This window comes from Microcaecilia unicolor, chromosome 2 (genome assembly GCF_901765095.1).
Source record: "Microcaecilia unicolor chromosome 2, aMicUni1.1, whole genome shotgun sequence".
Lineage (NCBI taxonomy): Eukaryota > Metazoa > Chordata > Amphibia > Gymnophiona > Siphonopidae > Microcaecilia > Microcaecilia unicolor.
The window spans coordinates 371,715,241-371,740,896 of NC_044032.1; positions in this window are offsets into that span (position 1 = coordinate 371,715,241).

The following is a 25,656-nucleotide window of genomic DNA, read 5'->3' on the forward strand; positions in this document are numbered from 1 at the left end:
TATATTGTACCTGGGGCAATGGACGACTAAGTGGCTTGCCCAGGGTCAGATGGAGCTGCAGAGGGAATTGAACCTGACATTCAGAGTGGCAGAGGGAAGCCATGAAAATAATTCAATTATGTCAGGAAAGAGGAGGCAAGAACTGCCACCAGAAATAGACAGAATTAAACCAGATTTAACTTTTCCTTTCTATCTCAGGGTGGGGTGTGATGAAATTCTCAACTAGAATTTGTGGCTGGCTGCGTTCACATCAGGCTCTGCAACTTAGATTGAATAACTACATTTTCTGCTTATTTTCTGCTTATTTACAACCCAAACTTTTACTGACTTCTGCTCAATCTGTGTTGAGGTACCAGTCCTCAATTTTACTTTGAACTTCTTCCACTTATTTTTGGCTGGACAAAGGAAATTTTATTTCCCCTAAATAACTCTCCTCATGCTCTGAGAGTGGAGCTGGATCCTTCTTTGCATCTATCCTTCCTCTGGAACAATAAAGAAAAAGCCTACAGCAACCTGCATCAATTGGACCATCCAAGGATATCAGAACCAGAAACTCTAAAGTTCATACCTGCAATCTGTGAGTTAAAAAAATTTATTTTAACTACATAATCTACTTCTATAACTCTGAATCTTTTAGATTCCTTAAAACTAAAGGAAACCTATGCACTGTCTCCAAGAATTTCACATAGAAGTGCTACGTGCAGCCATTTGTTTCTCTATTTGATGGAAGACTTTGATCTCACAGGCCTGGTCTGAATTTACAACTTTAAAAGGTCTGTTTTTTCAGATATTAAAGCCTTAACCCTGCATTGTCAAGTAGGAAGACTGCTGATCTACAGGGTGTACTCCAAAGAGTGGATTGCAGCACCATCCAGTGAAATTTTGCCTAACTAGCTTCTGACACAAAAATGTGTCATGCAAGCATCCCAGTGGTGTGTGGGAGAGGAAACCATAACCCCCACAAACCAAAGAGAAGGCAAAAGTGCAAGAGGTCAAACACCCACATAACAGTACTTAAAAGATCACCTCATTGTCACACCAAAGCTACCCACAGCAACCCCAGACGACCCTTGGGAACTATAAGACTAGTGAATGCCAGATCAGCTGCAAAGAAATCCTCGGTGATCCATGATGCCATAAATGAACAGCATCTTGACATCCTAGGAATAAGTGAAACCTGGCTAGATGAAAGTGGGGGTTTACCACTGGCTGAACTATGCCCAACAGGTTTCAACATCCAACATTAACCAAGACCAGGACAGACAGGGCGGAGGGGTAGCAGTATTGATTCGGGATACAATCAAACTGCGCAGAATATCCATCCCCCAACTACATTGATCAGAATCTCTTTTAATCCAACTTGAAGAGGAGAAGCCAATCTGGCTGCTCATGATTTACAAAGCACCTCGTAACAACACATTATCTGTGCAAGAACTCCTAGACCTGATTACTCAAGTGACCCTGAATTATCCTAGGCTGGTGATCTTGGGAGACTTCAATCTACACATCAAAACCCCAGATACCACCACAGCTGCCTTTCTGGACATGATGACAGCACTAGGATTTACATAGGTGATCAATTCTCCAACCCACGAAAAGGGTCACATACTAGACCTGGTATTGTACAAAGTGTTGGATAACAGTATTGAAATAACCCTCCTATCATGGTCAGACCATTTTCTAATTAAATTATCCCTAAGTGACCACCTGAAACAAATGGCACCTCTCAGAGCTTGGAAGGAGATCAGAGACAAAAAAAAAGCTGACCACTGAGAATCTCCTAGAGGCCTTGGACTATCCGCATGTAGATGAAAAGACAACAGTGTCAGAACAAGTTGACATCTGGAATACACACCTAGCCAAGACCTTAGAGAAAACAGCCCCACTAATATAGGTCTTATGTCCCACTCACAAAAGCTCACCTTGGTTTTCTCCAGAACTTAGGATCCTTAAACGTGAAGGATGAAAACTGGAAAGGAGATGGCACAAATCTCACCTGGATGAAGACAGGCTAAACTGCAGGAAGCACATGGCAAAGTACCGCCAAGCCTTAACAGCAACCAAAAAACAGTATTTCTCTCAATGCATTGCACAGGCTGCCAACTCAACCAAGCAGCTGTTCAGTATAGTAAACAGCCTACTGCAACCCCCACAACAAAACCAGCCTACCCAGTCTAAACTGAACTGCAATGATTTTGCTGCATACTTTGCCAACAAAATTAAAAGTCTCCACCAGGATTTACAGGCAATCCCACCCAGTGCACAAACTCGCTCCCTCCTAACAGAGACAGATGGAACACTTTTAACCTGACAGAGGAGAGCCTTGACAAAATCCTAAGAGACCTTCGACTAACTACCTGCTCCCTCGATCCCTGCCCATCAAAGATAGTGCAGTAGGGCAAGTATGGGCCTTATAGAAGGCACCACAAAATTTGTGAACACCTCTCTTTCTAATGGGCAATTACCAACAGCATTAAGAAGGGCAGTGGTTCGCCCTCTGCTGAAGAAAAACAACCTTGACCAGGACAAACTTGAAAGTTACAGGCCAGTTCTAGGGAAACTCATAGAACAGTCTGTGTTCAACTTAATGAATGGCTAGAAAAAAGTAACTGGCTAGATCCATGTCAATCTGGATTCGGACCTGGTTATGGAAAAGAAACAGTCCTCGTATCCATGATAGATGATCTTCACAGAAACCGAGACAAGGGATTTGCCTCGATGTTAGTACTGCTAGATTTCTCAGCAGTTTTTGACACTGTGGATCATGATATCTTGCTAGCACGACTGACAGAAACAGGTATCAGTGGAACAGTACTTGCCTGGTTCAGATCCTATCTATCAGACAGGCAACAATCCATAATGTTTGGCAGCAACTCATCACCACCATGGACACTGACCTGCGGGGTACCACAAGGATCAATACTGTCAGCTATTCTGTTCAATATCTACATCAAGCCACTAGCTGAGCTGATTCGGTCAATGGACACTCAGTTCTACATCTATGCGGATGATGTGCAGCTACTCATATCCATTGAACCTGACTTACCTACAGCCTTGAATAAACTGATCACTTGTCTAACAACAATTCAAGAATGGGCTAAACACAACAAACTTTGCCTGAACCCAAGTACAACCGAGCTTCTCTGGGTCGCTAACACAAGTGGATACATACCTGACATCAAAATCCCTTTTGGGAAGTATGAACTCCCCCTCAAATCACAAGTCAGGAACCTTGGAATACAGTTAGATTCAACACTTACTCTGATTCCCCAAACCCAAGCAACCTTCAAGAACTGCTTCTACTTTTTGCGACAGCTACGCTGCCTCTCTCCTTACATTGAGAAGGTAAATCTTATCCCAGTTGTGCATGCCATGGTAACATCAAGACTGGATTACTGCAATGCACTATACAATGGTCTGACTACAAAGGGCCTGCACCAGCTCCAGTTGATTCAGAATGCAGCAGCAAGACTCATAGAAGGTTGCAAGCGACGTGACCACATCACACCATTTTTGCAAAAACTTCATTGGATCAGTACAATACAGGGCTAAATTTAAAACTCTATGTCTGATCTTCAAGGCCCTGAAAGGAAATGGCCCCGAGTATCTGACGAATAGGATGATCCTCCACACACCGCCAAGGACACTAAGGTCCTCCCAATGACTTTCACTAACTACACCCTCTCCAAAAGACGTTACACAATGTGATATCCGCAAGCGAGCCTTCTCTGGAGTAGCCCCCACACTCTGGAATGCATTGCCTGAAAGGCTCCACTTAAAACAAGACTACCTCTACTTCAGGAAGCAGGTGAAAGCTTTGCTCTTCAACCAAGCCTTTAATGGAAGAAGTAACTAACTTGTCAGTCTCACTCACACACACACACACACACACACACAAGGATTGACTCGGGCTGCACATACTGCAGCAGGACATGTTTATCCACTCCTACCCTAGCTGAGATCACATTTAACCATCTCTCTGACCTCATATGCAACTTTCTTCAAATCAATCACCTTACTTTCTAATTCTTCCTACTTTCTTACTCATCTATATGTTACAACTTTGCCTTACCCTTCACTACCAATTATAATGTTCTAGTACATATTGTGTTGTCATTTCAAGTAGTATACCATGCTATACTTTGTATTGTTGTTCAAATATTTTTACTGCTCTAATTGCCTATTACTCATGTTTGATTTATTCTTACTGTACACCGCCTTGAGTGAATTCCTTCAAAAAGGTGGTAAATAAATCCTAAAAAATAAATAGACTATAGATTGTGGATCATCCCTTTATATGCCAAAGGCTAAAAGATCATGGATTTGATATACCGCCTTTCGGTGGTACAACCAAAATGTTTTTACATTTATTATATGCAGCTACTTTCTGTGTCCCTAGTGGGTTCACAATCTAAGTTTTTCTGCCTGGGCCACTGTTCCCTCTAAGCTGAGCAGGAGTCCTTCAACTGTATTGCTGCGAGTGGGGGGTGGTGCTTCAATATTGTGTTTTTAATTGCTAGGGACAGGAGGTTTCCTGGAGTCCTACAGAGCTTGTTTGTCCCTCACTATTGAAAATGGGATAGTGAAACACTACCCTCCCCCCCCAACACACACACTGACAGGACTGTAGGTGGATGACTCCTGATCAGCTTAGCGAGAATGATGTCTGGGGCAATTGAGGGTTAAGTGACTTGCTCAGAATCACAAGAAGCCACAGTGGGAATCCAAAAAAGAAACAAGTAGAGGCAAGGCACTTCAGCACTCAGATAGTTGCATAAGATGAACCAGAAATTCAATGGACAGGCAAAAGGATGTTCATGCTGGGATCAGGCCATGCTCATGTTGTGATTTAAGCTAAGAGAGGAACCCACATTGGAACTGATTTTGAGAAATAATTACTTGGTTTCAACAACATACTTAGGGGCCCTTTTTCAGAGCGGCAGTAAGCTCAACGTGGACTTACCGCTCGCTCTTCTGGGACTACTGCTGGCCCGACGCGGCTGCCGGTGGTAGTCCTATCTTGAGCGTGCACCATTTCTGGGAGAAAAAGAAAACTCCCAGAAATGGCTTGCGCGGCGATGACCTGGCAGTAATTGGGCATCATCGTACGCTGACCGGGTTACTGCTAGGATAGTGCAGGAGCTCTTATTGCCACCTCAGTGAGTGACAGTAAGGGCTCCCTGCCACATGGCCATGTGGTAAGAGTTCTTTTACCGCATGGCCGTATGTGCTGGGGGCTTTTTTATCCACGGTGGTAAAATGGGCCCTGGCATGTGGAAAAAATAGTCCCCACCACTAGCGCAGGGCCCTTTATCCCGCAGCTTGATAAAAGGACCCCATAGACCCCATCATTAAGAAACATGTGCAGCATCATTTTAGAAAAGCTGTGGATGAATGTCTTGAGCATGTGATGTATTTTACAAACCCAGGACTAAATATAGAAGCCTAATGTAAAATTGATGAATCTCTGCCCCCTGACCAAAGCATCCTAAAGACATTCAAAAACATAGCACATCAAGGACAATTCTCACAATGTGTCAATATAAAACATCTGAAAAAAAGTGTATCCAAGGGTGCCAATGAAGCTGAAAATGGCCCACACGAACTCACACTGTCGTGTCCTGCCCCCATAGGACAAGTATATAGCGTCCGTGAGCTCTCCGCCATATCCCTCATGTTAATTTAGTGCCTGCAGCGGAAAACGTCTAGTGTCGCCTGAGATGATGGTACAAAACAGCAATCAGGTTCAGAGACTCAGCTCTCTTGCAGTTAGAACTAATGCAAACAGTCACCGTGACATTCTACAGCAGCACCTGTTCATGATTTAAAGGTTATCTAAGTCCCAACGTCAATGTGCTATCCAGAATTGTGGACAGATGTCACTGACAGCTGCTCTCTTGACACTTCCCCGTACCGCCTCCCGGTTTTTGCCAGTTCTTCTATGGAACTTCAGAAATACATTTGGTGAAAGGTTATTATTCCTTTCGTAAAGCTATGAAGACTTATTTGTTTTGATTCTTGGCAGGATATGAAAAGATTAGCGTTTAAGTAATGTAATTTTTGTTTTTGTTTTTTTTAATTTTGTATTGCAATTTCCTGATGCTCTTCATCTGTTTCTTTATATATGTCTCGCCTTGAATCTCAAATTTGAGGGAGTTGGTGGATGGTAAGTCTGCTATAACATAACATAACATGCCTTTGCCGGCCCTATACATTTTAGTGACTTATACAATTTCTGCCCTTTTGTAAAATACTGGCTTATATGTTTTGGCCACAAAAACAGATAAGTGCTGGGACTGAGATGTTTAAAGCATGAATAGCGTCTGTAAAATGACCACCTTAGCCTTTTCAAAAATCACATAAAGAACTTCAATGTGAAGTTGGGTACTCCGTAGAAGATTTAGAAATGAGTGAATACTCGCATAAGAAAGTGTAGAGAAGAAAGAAATTGAACATAAAGGTGGGTGGGTGGATGATTTTGTACAGGCATTGGCGGTACAAGGTGTCTGATAATTAATAATGAAACTATAATATGTGGAGGGGCATTTTCAATATGACATCTAATCCAACTTTGGACATTGTAACCAGGTCACCCTTCCAGGTGAGAGCCGGGGTCAACCCTGCTTAGCTTGGTTAGCTTTTCCCCAGTACGAGCTGCAACCACCGCCTTGCTGCACTGCTTCTAGCCTAGTTTAACTGCTGCCCAGCTGACCTGCGCCCAGGATCAGCTCACAACTGGGACACACAAACTTCAGCAGTCTTATAGTTCTTGAAAACCACAGGTCTTTATTCTCTCAGCATCTTTTAATACAGCTTTAATCTTCAAGCAGTTTCTTCCTCAAGAATGCAAGAGTCAGTTCAGTCTTTCCACATTCAGCTTATTAACACAGTCCAATCTTAACTCAGAATATCACCCCCCAGCAAACCTTTGTCTTGCTCCCAATTGTAGCCTTCCCTCATCAGCACTATCTTCTACCCTTAGATAGTTTATGGGTTAGCTTCTTCCACCAGTGGCTTCCCCACTGGATTATTTTATCCTCTCCAAGTATGCACAGCTTGGGCCACACTCCCGCCACCAAAGCCTTTACCTTTCCTGAGGAAGTTTGAGCAAACCTTCCAACCTCCATGCACTCCTCCTTACCTTCTCCTTCTACCTCTGCTTTATTCCACTCCATCTCCTCCTCCTCCCCAAGCTCCACCAGCTGTTCCCCATCTCCAGGATCAGACCTCATCTCCCAATCAGTCATTCCACCCTCCCCCTCCTGAGAGTTCAGCTGACCCTGCACTGGCTTCTGGGGAGTGTAGTTCTTTTCCTGCATTACAGCTTTCCCTGGCAGTTTGATCCCTAGAGGGCGCCCTGCTCTCCTAGCTGGGCTGAATGACCGGGGATGATGCCGGCTGAAAGAACCACTATCCCCTCTCCCTTGTACCCGCCCTCCAGAGTGCTCACACACCCCCCGGCTCAAACGATTGCCAGTCTTCTCCTGTCCTGCACTGGCAATCCGAGAAAGAACATCCGCGTTTGTCAGAAATTTGCCTGATCTATGCTCCACCTTGAATTGATAGGGCTGTAAAGCCAGATACCACCTTGTGAGACGACCATTACTATTTTTCATCTGGCCTAACCACCTCAAAGGCGCATGATCAGTAACCAGGGTAAATTTACGCCCATCTAAATAGTAATGGCACATCTGCACTGCCCATTTTATCGCTAAACATTCTCTCTCGATGGTCGAGTACCGGACCTCATGGGGGAGCAGTTTCCGGCTCAGATACATCAGGGGATGTTCCTGTCCCTCGTGTACCTGAGACAACACAGCCCCCAACCCTACCCCCGAGGCATCAGCTTGCAGTACAAAGGGCTTATCAAAATCCACGGCTCTCAGCAGGGGTTCCTGACATAGGGCCAATCTCAATTCATTGAACACCCGAAGCCCTCCCTCCTCCCATCGTAGACTGTTGGGGGACCCCTTCTGAAGTTTATTAGTGAGGGGTGTAGCAATGGAGGCAAAGTGGGGTATGAACCTCCTATAGTACCCCACTAGGCCCAAAAAGCTCCTTAACTGTTTCTTATTTTTGGGGCAGGGAAAGTCCCGGATACTCGCTACCTTATCCCAGAGCGGAGTTATCTGACCATTCCCCACCCGGTATCCCAGATATTTAACCTTCTCCTGCCCAAAGCAACATTTTTGAGGGTTCAAAGTCAAACCTGCTTGACGGAAAGCCTCTAATACTGCCCTCACTCTTATCATATGAGAGGGCCAATCCTCACTCTGAATGATAACATCGTCCAGGTAAGCCGCCGCATATTGCTGATGTGGTCTTAAAACCTGATCTAACAACCGCTGGCAGGAAGCTGCTGCGGAATTAAGACCAAATGGCATGCGTTTAAATTGATAGAGCCCCATGGGTGTAGAAAAGGCTGTCTTAGGCTTGGCCTCCTGAGTCAGAGGGATCTGCCAATACCCTTTGGTCAAGTCCAGGGTGGACAGATATCGGGCAGTACCCAACCGATCCAATAGTTCATCGATACGTGGCATCGGATAGGCATCGGAATCTGACAGTGCATTAACTCGTCTAAAGTCGATGCAAAACCGCCACGTACCATCGGACTTGGGCACTAACACCACAGGACTCGACCATGGACTGACAGATTCCTCAATGACCCCAAAATCCAGCATCTCCTGTACCTGTCGGACCACCTCTTGTTTCTTTGGGGGTGAGAGACGGTAAGGTCTCTGTCTGACCACCCGGCCCGGCTCCGAGATGATATCATGCCTGATAAGGTGGGTTTCCCCTGGGCAAGGAGTCAGGACATCCCGAAACTCCTCCACCAGTGCCTGAACCTCTTTCTGCTGACTCCCTGGCAATGTAGCCGCAATCTGCGGTTCTCCTGCCTTGAATATCTCCGTGATCTGTGGTCCTAATTCTTCCTCAGCTTCTATCCTAGACTGACCAAATAATCCCCTTCTTAAAATGAGATCCTGAGGTAGCCTAGGAAGTACAGCCACCCACACCCACTGAAGGCCCTCCTGGTCCTGTATGTCTACTAGCCGGACCGGATACCTTGAGGAGGCCCCGTGTATGCACTGAATAGCCACGGACCGGTCTCTCTTCCTACCCTGCTGCCCCCCTTTCCGGGCAATCTGCCCCCACAACTTCTGGGAGCACATTGTCTGGTCTGCTCCTGAGTCTAAAAGTCCCTCCACCGGGACCCCTCCTATCTTAACCCAATGCGTAAACTGGGGTTCCTTAGAGGGGGTTACCTGAGATATGAGCCCCAACTTGGCCCTACAATCCCTCCTCACATGTCCCGACTTCCCACATCGGTAGCACATTCTATCATCCTCCTTAGGACCTTCCTCCCTCCACCCAGATCCTTTGAACATTTTACCCCGACCACTCCGCCAGACCCCCTCTCCCCCCTCAGAGTATTGTGACTCCAGAAAGTATTCAAAGCCTTTGATAGCTTCTTCCAGAGTCTCACATCCCTTCCTGATCAAATTAACCCTGATACTGTCCGGTAGAGCCTCTAAAAACTGCTCCAGCACCAGATCCTGCATCAACTGAGTCACTGCCCTCTTATCAGGTTCTAGCCATTTGGTAGCCAAGTCCATCAGCTTCTGAGCCAAGGCCTTCGGAGTCTCCCCCTCCCTCCACCTCCAACCCCGAAAGCGCCTGCGATAAGTTTGTCTGCTTACCCCATACCGGTCCAAAATAGCCGTTTTCAGCTTTTGATAATCCACCACGTCCCCTGGCAACAGGCTCCGAAAAGCTGCCAGGGCTTCCCCGGACAGGGCGGGAGCCAGTCTGATGGTCCATTGTTCTTGAGGCCAGGCAGCCGCCAATGCTACCCGCTCAAAAGTCCCCAGATAATCCTCAATGTCGTCCTGCTCTGTTAATTTGCCCCACGGCAGCCAATTAACCCGTCCAGGCTCCAGGCTTCCAGGCACAGCTCCCGTGGCTGTAGCCTCCAATGAGGTGCTCTCTTTCCTCGGTAGGGGTACTGCCCGTAACAATTCCTGCACCACCTCCAGCACCGGTTGTATCTGTGCTCGAGAAGCAGCCAAGGAATCCTCTAGAAGTCTCTGAGCCATTTCCTGCTGCTTTTGGAACTGGTGGGCCATAAAAGACAGCAGCTCCTTCGACTCCATGTCGCCTTCGCCACCGGTACCTGAGAGAAAGGGAACAACAAAGAACACTCTCCAAGTGCGGTATTACACAGCTCCGGCCCTCTATATCCCCCTCCTCCTGGTTACCCGAGTCCCGTATATGCTTACCAGAACTCGGAGCAATGCACGCTTCTTTCACCGGCGGGTTGTTCAGACAATCCCACCACTGCCACCAATCTGTAACCAGGTCACCCTTCCAGGTGAGAGCCGGGGTCAACCCTGCTTAGCTTGGTTAGCTTTTCCCCAGTACGAGCTGCAACCACCGCCTTGCTGCACTGCTTCTAGCCTAGTTTAACTGCTGCCCAGCTGACCTGCGCCCAGGATCAGCTCACAACTGGGACACACAAACTTCAGCAGTCTTATAGTTCTTGAAAACCACAGGTCTTTATTCTCTCAGCATCTTTTAATACAGCTTTAATCTTCAAGCAGTTTCTTCCTCAAGAATGCAAGAGTCAGTTCAGTCTTTCCACATTCAGCTTATTAACACAGTCCAATCTTAACTCAGAATATCACCCCCCAGCAAACCTTTGTCTTGCTCCCAATTGTAGCCTTCCCTCATCAGCACTATCTTCTACCCTTAGATAGTTTATGGGTTAGCTTCTTCCACCAGTGGCTTCCCCACTGGATTATTTTATCCTCTCCAAGTATGCACAGCTTGGGCCACACTCCCGCCACCAAAGCCTTTACCTTTCCTGAGGAAGTTTGAGCAAACCTTCCAACCTCCATGCACTCCTCCTTACCTTCTCCTTCTACCTCTGCTTTATTCCACTCCATCTCCTCCTCCTCCCCAAGCTCCACCAGCTGTTCCCCATCTCCAGGATCAGACCTCATCTCCCAATCAGTCATTCCACCCTCCCCCTCCTGAGAGTTCAGCTGACCCTGCACTGGCTTCTGGGGAGTGTAGTTCTTTTCCTGCATTACAGCTTTCCCTGGCAGTTTGATCCCTAGAGGGCGCCCTGCTCTCCTAGCTGGGCTGAATGACCGGGGATGATGCCGGCTGAAAGAACCACTATCCCCTCTCCCTTGTACCCGCCCTCCAGAGTGCTCACAACATTTTGCTCAAAACGTCCAGAATTGGAATAGCAAATTTAGCAATTTTTGAAATAGCAAAACGTCTCTCTTTTTAAATTTTGTTTTAATGGCCACTTGCTAGATGTTTTTGTGCTCTGTGCATTTATATTTTTGGTCCATTTTCAATAAAAAAAAAAATCAAGTGAAAAACGCACAAAATCAAGGCTTTGGGATGCAAGAGGAATCAGCATTCTTAGTAGACTGGCCACAAAGACATCCCAGCAGAGTAGTGGGGCTCCCTAAGGGGCACTGCAGTGGACTTTATATAAAAGCACCCAGGTACAGATTTTGCCTTTACCCCCTTATATTGCATGAGGAGCCCTCTAAAACCCACCAAAAACCTACTATACCCAACTACCCACCACTACAATAGCCCTTATAGCTGCAGGAGTCACCTATTTGTGGGTACAGTAGGCTTTTGGAGAGTTTTAGGGGGTTAACATTTTCCACCACAAGTGTAACAGTTAGAATGGATTAGGGGCCTGGGTCCCCTTCTTCACAGTACCAATAGGCTACTCCAGGGACCTGCTTGCTGCTCTATTAGGTCTGGCCATAATATCTGAAGCTGTTAGAAAGGCTGGTATGTACTGTTTCTTTCACATCTTTGGGGGGGTGGGAGGGCATCAGTGACCACTGGGGGAGTAAGAGGGGGAGGTCATTCCTTTGTTCTTCCAGTAGTCATCTGGTCCAGTGACGCTCCTAGGTCGGCTGCCAACCGGGCCGGATCACCGATGCGCACCCCCCCCCCCCGGGTGCAGCATGACACCCCCTGGCGAAATGACACCCCCCAGCACATCAACCCCCCCCCCCCCCGGGTGCATCTTTAGCTGTGGGGAGCAGCCACGCTGCTCTCGACTCCGCTGGCTCCCTGCTCCCTCTGCCCCAGAACAGGAAGTAACCTGTTCCAGGGCAGAGGGAGCAGGGAACCAGCAGAGCCGACATCGCGCGGCACCCCCCCCCCCCCCCAGTAGCGTGCACCCGGGGCGGAACGCCCCCACCGCCCTGCCCTTGGTACGCCGCTGATCTGGTCATTTAGGGCACTTTTGGGAGCTTAGGGGATTTTTTACTAAAGCTTAGCTTGAGTTATCTGCAGCAGGGCCCATAGGAACAAAATGGGCCCTGCTGCAGATAACTCGAGCTAAGCTTTAGTTTTAGTCCAGGACGTTTTGGTTTTGTTCCATTATGGCAGAAAAATGTTCAAGTGTTAGCAATAAAGAACAAAAGCACAATTGGGCCTTCAAGACTGAGACAACAGGAGTCCTTTATTGAGATCAGACCCGACACGGGTCTAGGTCTAGTATCAAAATACACAAGTAGGAGTTTCAATTTCCCACAGTGAAAACCAACAGTGCTCTACAGGAGTTCTGCTAAATACTTTGGCTGTCTTTATAGACCGGTGGAGTTTTACAGGTTTCTTATATATATTTTTTTCTCCAGTGGGGAATTGAATCTTCTACTTGTGTATTTTGATACTAAACCTAGACCCCTGAGGCAGGCGTTATTGACACCGAAACACGGCCCTTGTCAGGTCTGATCTCAATAAAGGACTCCTGTTGTCTCAGTCTTGAAGGCCCAGTTGTGCTTTTGTTCTTTGTATGCTTTTTGTGTATACTGTATTACCCTCTCTAGTTGCCAAGTGTTAGAAATGCCATAATCCTACTGAAACACACTTCTGACACATCCCGTTGTGATTTGGACATACTGCAGATGAAATGCATAGATAAACATCTGCAAAATTGGTTTCAAAAATAGCAATTTGAATGTTTTAGAAAGCAAAATGTCCAAATGCCACTTTTTAGACACTTTTCCCTTTCGAAAATGAGCCCCATATACACTTGAAAGATAATTTTATAAAGGCTTTTTCCTATGTATATAACAGGATACTTTATAAATTTACCCCAAGTCTAAAAGTATTTATGATAACAAGAACACATGTACTTTTTTATGCATTCTGGGTGTAGGCATATTCTAGGGCAGGTTTTGGGAGGAACATAGGCAGAGCTGTGATTTATGCATATACTTTACAAAATATACATGTTAGTGCATGTTTTATGTATATTTTTGCATGCTTCCGGTCAGAGGTAACTGTTCTCAGATTCATTTAATTGATGTTTCTGCAGGACTAGGGGTGGTATTTTTATAAAGATGCATTGGCACCTATGTGTCTTGGTACAATAAGCTACAAATAGGCACATTTTTACCCTCAGTCTAGCAATCTGTTGTAAAATTATCCTCTTGATGGATAAGGACAGGCTTATGAACCTCAACATGTACACGCTGGAAGAGATGTGAGAGAGAGGGGATATGATAGAAACATTTAAATACCTCAATGGTACAGGAGGTGAGCCTTTTTCAAATGAAGGAAAACTCTGGAACGAGAGGACAAAGGATGAAGTTAAGAGAAAAAAGGCTTAGGAGGAAAGTAAGAAAATACTCTTTCACGGAAAGGGTGGTGGATGCTTGGAATGGCAAAATTTAAGAAAGCGTGGGACAGGCACATGGGATCTCTTAGGAAAAGGAGGAGCAAGGGGTTACTGAGGATGGGCAGACTGGATGGGTCATTTTGGCCCTTATCTGCTGCCATGTTTCTATGTTTCTATATATTCTGCATCTGCGAAGCTATAGGCCAGTAAGTCTGATACTGGTGGCAGAAAACTTGTAGAAACAATTCTGAAAAGCAAAACCATTGAATGTATATGTATGTCTTAGTTTATGGGGGCAGAGTTAACATGGATTTAGAAGAAGGAAGCCTTGGCAACCAATCTGTTGTTGTTGTTTTTTTTTTTCTTTTAATGTTAATAAGTATGTAGATAAAGGTGGTCTGGTTCATATGGAGATGCATTTTAGAAAAGATGTACAAATTGGAATTGAGACTCCCAAGTCAGGATGTGACAAGTTCTGCTAGCATTTTAAAACAGAAAGCTGTTCCGCACATCCACCACCCCTACCGTAAAGAAATATTTATTTTGCTTACACCTGAATTTATTCTCTTAATCCTTCATTCTATGAATCCTCATTCCAGCACTTCATTTCAACTGAAAGAGGCTCGACTCCTGTGCAGACGAGAGCTGTGTCAGGTTAGGGACCTTTCGCGTGAAGGCAAACATACTAACTTCTACACTACAGAAACCTAATTTCTTAATCCCTGCAATCATTGTCCACAGCATTAGTTATGAACGATATCTGTGCAGCATCCCCTGCCATGACCCCACCCAGGTAGTTAACTATCTGCATCAAAGAATTACCACTCTTTACTAAAAAGGGATAGGCAAAATCTAACTAAACATTAATTCTTAACTCCTGATTTGTCTGCTCACAGCCTTGTTGTTTCAACCAATTTTTAATAAATGAATTTCAAATATTTTTTGACCTGTATGCTTGTCTTGATTATACTGCAAGCTCTGTGAAGCAGGAACTGTCTCTTGTGTGTATATATAAAGTTTAGTGGTAAGTATCTGCATCAAAGAATTACCACTAAACCATTGACCTCAAGGTTCTTTGCTCTTGCAACCATTCTCCCTTTGTTCCTCCCAATTATTCTTCCTATCCCCATCCACATATATTTGAAATGCTATCTTTTTAGCATGCATCATATGATTGGGGATTGATAATTAGTTAAGTAATAGGAAATAAACAGACTTGCATGGTCAATTTTTTAAAGGAAGAGAAGTGAATAGTAGAGTGTTCCGGGTATTTGTGTTGATGTCCTTTATTGATCTGGAAAACAGAGCAATAAATGAAATGATCAAGCATGCAGATGATACAAGTTATCCAAAGCAGGTAAAACACAAGCAGACTGAGGAACTGCAAGAGGATTTGGTGAGACTGGGAAACTAGGCAACTGAATAGCAGAAGAAACCAAGTATGAGAAACTACAAAGTGATGCACATCACTTAAAGGAATCCTACAGTAACTATAAGTATACAATGTTGGATTTCTTATAGGAGACTCATGGGGGTGGGGGGTGGGGATCTATTCACTAATTCATTAATTTCCAACCTTTTTAGCCCTCCTGGGACAGATAAATATCCAGAGTACCTGAATGTAACTCACCTTGAGCTACTACTGAAAAAGGTGTGAGCAAAATCTACTTCTACTACTTGAATAAATCTAAATAAATACCATTCAAGGTGGTATACAGTATACTAAATAACAGTAAGTGAATAGGTGCATAGAAAACAGTGACCCAGAGTAATATACAAGGCTTCCAACTTTAAGCTATTATTACCAGTTCACTTCTTTAATGCTATTATATGCAGTGCTTTACATATACACACAAGAGACAGTCCCTGCTTCACAGAGCTTACAGTATAATCAAGACAAGCATACAGGTCCAAAAATATTTGAAATTCATTTATTAAAAAATTGGTTGAACCAACAATGCTGTGAGCAGACAAATCAGGAGTTAAGAATTAATGTTTATTTAGTTAGATTTTGCCTGTGCCTTTTTAGTAAAGAGTGCAAGGCATGTTACTATCAGGTACAGTAGGTTAGCTTCAAGAAATGGGGGTATTGTGTTGACACTGGACCCTGTTTACTAAGCAGCGTTATAGGCACGTTAACATTTTTAAGGCGAGCTAACCATGTATGCTTGTTAACTATGTACATGCCTACAATATCCCTATAGGTTCCTACATGTTTAGCGCTAAAAACACTAACACACCTTAGTAAACAGAGCCCATTGTAAGTAGTATACTATGCTATACTTTGTATTGTTATTTGAATATTTTTACTGCTTTGACTATTGCTCGTTTGATTTATTCTTACTGTATACCACCTTGAGTGAATTCCTTCAAAAAGGCAGTAAATAACATAGTAACATATAGTAACATAGTAGAAGACGGCAGAAAAAGACCTGCAGGGTCCATCTAGTCTGCCCACGATAAACTCATATGTGTATACCTTACCTTGATTTGTACCTGTCTTTTTCAGGGCACAGACCGTATAAGTCTGTCCAGCAGTATTTCCCGCCTCCCAACCACCAGTCCCGCCTCCCATCACCGGCTCCGGCACAGACCCCGTATAAGTCTGCCCTCCCCCATCCTAGCCTCTCAACCACCAACCCCTCTTCCCCCCGCCACCCAATTTCAGCTAAGCTTCCTGATAAATAAAATTCAGCTGGCAGCAGTCATCATTTTTTTATATGACCACTGCTAGTTTTATGCCCACATATTCAATGCTTCTATGTTGGGAAATTCTGACAGAACAGGACATTTCTTTGGGTAAGTGAACATTATTGTGCTCTATACTTTGGGATAAAAGTGAAATTGTAGGTTTATTGATTAAAACAAAAAGTTTGATTAATTATTCATTAACTAGGTTAAATATTGTAAAATCCCTTTCCCCAAAGATTTAAAACTTGAACTTCCTGCCAGAGGTTGAAACTTAACTATTACAGTTGACAGCACTAACAGCATGGCCTAGTTCAATCTTCTTTCCCACTCACCCTCCCAACTCCCACCCACCCCTAGCATATCTTATGGTCTTAATATATGGTCAATTATTCTAATTAGGATAACAAGAGGGGAGCTTGTCGTTACAGAGTATTTTCATCTGCAAGTAATTGGCTTTAATAATTTTATACATGCAGACAAGCAAACACTAAATAAATCATACAATATACCCCATACAGTCTTAAGGCTATTTATATTAGTCTAATATCCCTAGTATCCCTTAACAAGTTTTTTGGGTTCTTTTCTGTTGAAAAATTTTTTATTCATTTTCATTAGCAAATTCAAAATACAGAAACAGCAAAAATTGCAAAGTACAAAGTAGACAACAAAAACAAGTGACATACATTTATACAAATATTTTGCATGATGCTAAATTACCATTGAAGACACATATGTCCATATTAAAGTTGGTATAGAGTGTAATGATTAGGTTATACAGTTGTAAGCTGTGACCAAACCTTACAATATGATAATAGAGAGCTTGACTTCACTGCTGCCACTTTTTTTGGATATTAAACACACATTATTCCACCACATATTATACTCCAACTTAGATCCTTCCAATAATGACAAATCATTTTAAGAGCAATATGAAACAAGGTGTGCAAGATTTTAGCTTTATGATTATTTATAGGAAAGGGGTGATGGAGCCTGAGGATCTCAAGGTGACAAAATAAGTTCTAATGAGTTATAAATGCACCAACAGCGGCATAATTGAAAGAGAAGGACGCCCATCTTCCGACAGAAATCGGGACATGGGCGTCCTTCTCTCAGCATAATCGGCATAATCAAAAGCCAATTTTGGGCATCCTCAACTGCTTTCCATCGCGGGGACGACCAAAGTTCAGGGGGCATGTCGGCAGTGTACCAAAGGCGGGACGGGGGCGTGGTTAAGAGATGGGCGTCCTTGGCTGATAATGGAAAAAAGAAGGGCATCCATAACGAGCATTTGGCCGACTTTACTTGGTCCAATTTTTTTCACGACCAAGCCTCGAAAAGGTGCCTGAACTGACCAGATGACCAACGGAGGGAATCGGGGATGATCTCCACTTACTCCCCCTGTGGTCACCAACCCCCTCCCACCCTAAAAAAAAATTAAATAACATTTTTTCCAGTCTCTATGTCAGCCTCAAATGTCATACCCAGCTCCATCACAGCAGTACGCAGGTCCCTGGAGCAGTTTTTAGTGGGTGCAGTGCACTTCAGGCAGGTGGACCCAGGTCCACCCCCCCTACCTGTTACACTTGTGGTGGTAAGTGTGAGCCCTCCAAAGCCCACCAGAAACCCACTGTACCCACATGTATGTGCCTCCCTTTACCCCTTAGGGCTATGGTAGTTGGTGTCCTGGCACGTGAGGGGGACCAGTGCACTACGAATGCTTGCTCCTCTCACAACCAAAGGGATTGCATTTAGTCATTTTTGAAATGGGCGTCCTTGGTTTCCATTATCGGCAAAAACCGAGGTCATTCATCTCTAGGGTCGACCATCTCAACATTTAGGTTGACCTAAATGTTAAGATTTGGGCATCCCCGACCGTATTATCAAAATGAAAGATGGATGCGTTGGAAGCAAAAATACATAGTAAAAATTTTTTTAGATACATTAAAAGCAGGAAACCGGCCAAAGAGTCGGTTGGGCCGCTGGACGAAAATGATGTTAAAGGGGCGATCAAGGAGGACAAAGCCGTAGCGGAGAAATTAAATGAATTCTTTGCTTCGGTCTTCACCGAGGAGGATTTGGGGGGGACACCGGTGCCGGAAAGAATATTTGAAGCGGGGGAGTCGGAGAAACTAAACAAATTCTCTGTAACCTTGGAGGATGTAATGGGTCAGTTCAGCAAGCTGAAGAGTAGTAAATCACCGGGACCTGATGGTATTCATCCCAGAGTATTAATAGAACTAAAAAATGAACTTGCGGAGCTACTGTTAGAAATATGCAATCTGTCCCTAAAATCGAGTGTAGTACCGGAAGACTGGAGGGTAGCCAATGTTACTCCGATTTTTAAGAAGGGTTCCAGAGGAGATCCGGGAAATTATAGACCGGTGAGTCTGACGTCGGTGCCGGGCAAGATGGTGGAGGCTATTATTAAGAATAAAATTGCAGAGCATATACAAAAACATGGACTGATGAGACAAAGTCAGCATGGATTTAGTGAAGGGAAGTCTTGCCTCACCAATCTAATGCATTTTTTTGAGGGGGTAAGCAAACATGTGGACAATGGGGAGCCGGTTGATATTGTATATCTGGATTTTCAGAAGGCGTTTGACAAAGTGCCGCACGAAAGACTCCTGAAGAAATTGCAGAGTCATGGAATCGGAGGTAGGGTATTATTATGGATTAAGAACTGGTTGAAAGATAGGAAGCAGAGAGTAGGATTGCGTGGCCAGTATTCTCAGTGGAGGAGGGTAGTTAGTGGGGTCCCGCAGGGGTCTGTGCTGGGTCCGTTGCTTTTTAATGTATTTATAAATGACCTAGAGATGGGAATAACTAGTGAGGTAATTAAATTCGCTGATGACACAAAATTATTCAGGGTCGTCAAGTCGCAGGAGGAATGTGAACGATTACAGGAGGACCTTGCGAGACTGGGAGAATGGGCGTGCAAGTGGCAGATGAAGTTCAATGTTGACAAGTGCAAAGTGATGCATGTGGGTAAGAGGAACCCGAATTATAGCTACGTCTTGCAAGGTTCCGCGTTAGGAGTTACGGATCAAGAAAGGGATCTGGGTGTCGTCGTCGATGATACGCTGAAACCTTCTGCTCAGTGTGCTGCTGCGGCTAGGAAAGCGAATAGAATGTTGGGTGTTATTAGGAAGGGTATGGAGTCCAGGTGTGCGGATGTTATAATGCCGTTGTATCGCTCCATGGTGCGACCGCACCTGGAGTATTGTGTTCAGTACTGGTCTCCGTATCTCAAAAAAGATATAGTAGAATTGGAAAAGGTACAGCGAAGGGTGACGAAAATGATAGTGGGGATGGGACGACTTTCCTATGAAGAGAGGCTGAGAAGGCTAGGGCTTTTCAGCTTGGAGAAGAGACGGCTGAGGGGAGATATGATAGAAGTGTATAAAATAATGAGTGAAATGGATCGGGTGGATGTGAAGCGACTGTTCACGCTATCCAAAAATACTAGGACTAGAGGGCATGAGTTGAAGCTACAGTGTGGTAAATTTAAAACGAATCGGAGAAAATTTTTCTTCACCCAACGTGTAATTAGACTCTGGAATTCGTTGCCGGAGAACGTGGTACGGGCGGTTAGCTTGACGGAGTTTAAAAAGGGGTTAGATAGATTCCTAAAGGACAAGTCCATAGACCGCTATTAAATGGACTTGGAAAAATTCCGCATTTTTAGGTATAACTTGTCTGGAATGTTTTTACGTTTGGGGAGCGTGCCAGGTGCCCTTGACCTGGATTGGCCACTGTCGGTGACAGGATGCTGGGCTAGATGGACCTTTGGTCTTTCCCAGTATGGCACTACTTATGTACTTATGTACTTATGCCCATCTTGTTTCGATACTACGGGATGCCCCACCCCTTCACGGAGACGTCCTCAGAGATGAGCACCCTTAGAGATGGGTGTCCCCTTTCAAAAATGCCCCTCCAAGTTTACAAATATGTGTGTGGAATCATTGTAATGTATAAAATACATATAAGAAAATTAAACCCTTTATTTTATGGTTCCTTTTAAATTTCTTGTTATCTGTGGTGGTCCCCAAATATATATATTTCTTTATATATATCATGTTTCTCTTTGCTTGGCACTGTATTTGTTGGAACAACACTGTGCATGAAGAACTGTTGACTCCCTCGTGCTTTTGGAAGTGTCATTCCTTTATTCTACTCTTCTAGACTGTTCCATGCAATCAATATGGGCTAGATTCTATATATGGCACCCAGATTGGCAAGCCCACATTTGTGTGTATGCCCAAGATGTGTATGCTAATTAATTGCCTATTGAGCTCGATGACATCAATAATTGGGTGCTAACAACCAACTATTGATGTTAATTGCAACTCAATATCTGGCTGTGCACTATGTTGTTTTAAAGAAGAAGGTTTCAGATACATAGGAGGATGGGGCAGTGTATGGCAAAATCACAGGCTGTACTATAATGATGGGCTGCATCTTTTTGTGATGGGAAAAGGGATCCTTGGGTGAGAAATTCAGATGGTATGTTTCTAGACATTTAAACTAGAGGGTGGGGGTGACAACAGAAAGAGAAGGAATTCAGAAAGTCACCCCCAGTAAAAACATGATAGCAGTGGGGTCAGTAATCATCTAAATGCACATAACATATCTAAAGCAATGAGCACAAATGCTTGTGCCTAAGTAAAAAGGTTCGAGACTTGCAAGCCTTAATGTTTGAGGAAGACTTGGATATTGTTGCTATTACAAAGACATGGTTCAATGACTCTCATGAATGGGATGCAACCATATTGGGTTATAATATTTTTAGGAAGGATAGAGGCGGCTGAAGAGGTGGAGGAGTGGCATTGTGTGTGAAAAATAATATCAGAGTGGCTGAAATGCAGGGGACCTGGGAGAAAGGAAGAAGCTATCTGGATTGTTCTGGAAAGAGAAGATGGAACCTGTATCCACACAGGTTTTATCTACAGATCTCTGGTACAAATGGAGAAGATAGACAAGGATCTGATTTAAGATATCCATAAGGTTGGTAAGAAAGGGGAGGCACTGTTGCTGGGAGATTTCAACTTGCCTGATGTGGATTGGAATGTCCTGTTGGCAGAATCAAAAAGAAGTAGAAAGATCGTGGATGCCTGTCAAAGTGCCTTGCTCAGACAAATGGTGACAGAACCCTTGAGGGAAGGGACAATGCTGAATCTAGTGCTCATAAATGGAGGCAGTGTTTCCAATGTCTAGGTGGGTGCCCACCTAGGCAAAAGTGATCATAACACGATACAGTTTGATATAAGAGCGAATGCAGAGCGCAGTTGCAGCAAACTCAAAGTACTGGATTTCAGACGTGCTGATTTTGGTAAAATGGGAGAAAACCTGAAGAAGGAGCTGATGGTATAGGTAGGCACAGGTGAAGTGGAAGCACAGTGGTCCAAGTTAAAAGCTGCTATAAGTATGGCAACTTATCTTTACATAAGGATAGTAAACAAAAAACAAGAGAAACAGGAAGCCTATATGGTTCTCCAATCAGGTGGATGAAAATATATGTGCAAAAGAGGCTTCATTCAAGAAATACTGAAGAACACAACAGGAGGATCATGGAAGAGATTTCCAGTTTAAACTCAAAGAATCCAAGAGGGAAATGCGGCTATAGAAAGCAAAGGTGGAAGAGAAAATAGATAAAGATGTAAAGGGAAAGGGGACTTGATATACTGCCTTTCTGAGGTTTTTGCAACTACATTCAAAGCAGTTTACATATATTCAGGTACTTATTTTGTACCAAGACCAATGGACGGTTAAGTGACTTGCCCAGAATCACAAGGAGCTGCACTGGGAATTGAACTCAGTTCCCTAGGATCGAAGTCCACTGCACTAACCACTAGGCTACTCCTCCACACAAGAGAGATGACAAGACCTTTTTCAGATATATTGGGGAAAGGAAAAAAGATAGGAACAGAATTGTAAAACTAAAAGATGCTGAGAACAGCTATGTGGAGAGTGATGAGGATAAAGCGAATGTGCTAAACAAATACTTCTCTTCTATGTTCACGGAAGAAAATCCTGGAGAAGCATCGTGGTTGGCTGCTGAGGGTATATCTGGGAATGGAGTGGATATTATGCTGTTCATGAATGAAAGTGTTTATATGTACTGTATCTTGAAAATCTGGTAGTGGACAAAGCTATGGGGATGGATGGGATATATCCCAGGATACTGAGGGAGCTCAAAGAAATCCTGGTAGGTCCTTTTAAGGATTCATTTGATACATCATTAGAGACAGGAGAAGTTCCTCAGGACTGGAGACAAGCTTGAAGTTTCTACCACATCATTAATAGATAGCCTCTAGAAGACACAGAAGGACTCAGTTCAGTCCTTATTCCCATCCACCCTCAACAACTTCCACCCACCCCTAGCTCAACTCTTTATTTATAGTTAATTATTCTAATTAAGACAACAAGAGGAGGATTTTCAATTTTCATTATATGAATTATAATTAATTGGTTTCTAAAAAGCAAACCCTAAATTACAAATTACAACAGTCAAAAGGATCATTATATTCATCTGATATCCCTAGTACCTTAAGAAGTTGTAATTAAACAACTCTATAATACTAAGATGCAGACAGTAGTCCAGCAGCGAGAGAGTTGCTAGTCAATCTTTTGCATTGAGTGTCACATGTATGATTATTTCCCATTTGGTGAGTTGTCATATGTGTGTGCTCGATGCAAATAGCTCCTAGCTCTCAGAGAATGAGTCCGTTCTCTTGAGGCTAGAGTAGCAGACTTGGAGAAGCTGAGGGAGACAGAGAGGTACATAGAGGAGGCCTACAAGGACGTTGCAGAGAAGTCCCAACTGCAATCTGGCAGCCCCTGTGCTGCCTTGGAGGGGGGGGGGGTTCTAAAAGGAAAGCATCACCCTAGTGAGGCTGGAAGTAATCCTTCCGAAAGCTGCTGAAAACTTACCTCTTCAGACAAGCTTACCCAAACAACCCAACTTAATTCTCGAACTCAATCCACAACACTAGCGCTACCCATACTCCAATCCTCTCCCCCTCATCTCTCCCTACTGCCCTACTCTTTATAACTAATCATCTCTTAATTCTTTGTACCATACTTTGTGATATTTCTGTGATACTTTGTACCATATTTTGAGTTATCTCTGTGATACTTTGTACCATACCTTGTAAGCCACACTGAACCTGCTGTCGAGCGGGAAAGAGCGGAGTATAAATGCTATAAATAAATAAATAAATAAATATATAGGACCAGCACACCAGGGAATGCAAAATCCTCTCGCACCAAGGATGTGTCTCCAGGAGCTAGTGCCCAGGTGGGAAGGGGTAGGATGGCTGTTGTAGTTGGTGATTCAATTATTAGACATGTAGATAGCTGGGTGGCTGGTGGATGTGAGGATTGCCTGGTCACTTGCCTGCCTGGTGCAAAAGTGATGGACCTCACGAGTCATCTAGATAGGCTATCTTGGTACATGTGGGTACCAATGACATAGGAAAATGTGGGAGAGAGGTTCTGGAAGCCAAATTTAGGCTCTTAGGTAGAGAGCACAAATCCAGAACCTCTAGGGTAGCATTTTCTGAAGTGCTACCCGTTCCATGCACAGGGCCCAAGAGACAGGCAGAGCTCCGGTCCGGAGTCTCAGTGTGTGGATGAGACGATGGTGCAGGAAAGACGGATTTAGATTTGTTAGGAACTGGGCAACATTCTAGCTGCTGGCATCGGCATTTAAAAAGGAGATTGAGCAGCTTTTAAACTAGAAACTGGGGGAAGGCCGACAGTTGCTCAAAAGCGCATAGTTTGGAATAAGGTATCTTTTAAAGATATCACCAAAATAAGGAAGCCAGGCTATCCCGATAGTAAGGTTGCAAAAGACACCATAGTAGATCAGCCTGCTTATAATCGAACGAGAAAAACGCCCAAGTTCCGACCTAAATCGGGAGATGGACGTTTATCTCACAAAAACGAATAAAGCGGTATAATCGAAAGCCGATTTTTGGACGTTTTCAACTGCACTCCGTCGCGGATGCGGACAAAGTTGATGGGGGCATGTCAGAGGTGTGGCGAAGGCGGAACTGAGGCGTGGTTATCTGCCGAACAAAGATGGGCGCATTTCACCGATAATGGGAAAAAAGTATGCGTTTTTAGCTAGAATTTAGGACACTTTTCCTGGAACCTGTTTTTTCACGAATAAGGCCCCAAAAAGTGCCCTAAATGACCAGATGACCACTGGAGGGAATCGGGGATGACCTCCCTTGACTCCCCCAGTGGTCACTAACCCCCTCCCACCACAAAAAAAATGATGTTTCACAACTTTTTATTTTCACCCTCAAATGTCATACTCAGCTCCCTGGCAGCAGTATGCAGCTCACTTGGTGGAGTTGTTAGGGGGTGCAGTGGACTTCAGGCAGGTGGACCCAGGCCCATCCCCCCTACCTGTTACAATTGTGCTGCTTAATGCTTATTAGTCGTCCAACCCCCCCCCCCCAAACCCACTGTACCCACTTGTAGGTGCCCCCCTTCACCCCTTAGTGCTATAGTAATGGTGTAGACTTGTGGGCAGTGGGTTTTGAGGGGGATTTGGTGGGCTCAACACACAAGGGAAGGGTGCTATGCACCTGGGAGCTCTTTTACCTGTTTTTTTGGTTTTGTAAAAGTGCCCCCTAGGGTGCCCGGTTGATGTCCTGGCATGTGAGGGGGACCAGTGCACTACGAATCCTGGCCCCTCCCACGAATAAATGTCTTGGATTTATTCGTTTTTGAGCTGGGAGCTTTCATTTTCCATTATCGCTGAAAAACAAAAACGCCCAGCTCACACATTGTTGAATAAAACATGGGCGTCTATTTTTTCCCAAAATACGGTTCAGTCCACCCCTTCACGGACCCGTTCTCGGAGATAAACGCCCATGGAGATAGGCGTTTTCGTTCAATTATGCCCCTCCAGGTGTCCTTAAATAAAAATAAAAAACAGATAAAATATTGCAAATTAATACTGTCAAGTACTGAGCATCATGTAAATAGTAACAACAAACATTGATTGAAATGTCTATATGCGAATGCCAGAAGCCTAAAAATAAGATGGGAGAGTTAGAATATATTGCACTAAATGAAAAATCAGATATAATAGGCATCTCTGAGATCTGGTGGAAAGAGGATAACCGGGGTACAAACAGTGAGACACTGTTAAACCGGGGTACAAATTGAATTGTAGTGATAGGGTGGATCGAATTGGTGGAGGGGTAGCATTGTATGTTAAGGAGGGCCTTGAATTAAATAGATTGAAAATTCTGCAGGAAACAAAACACATCTTGGAATCC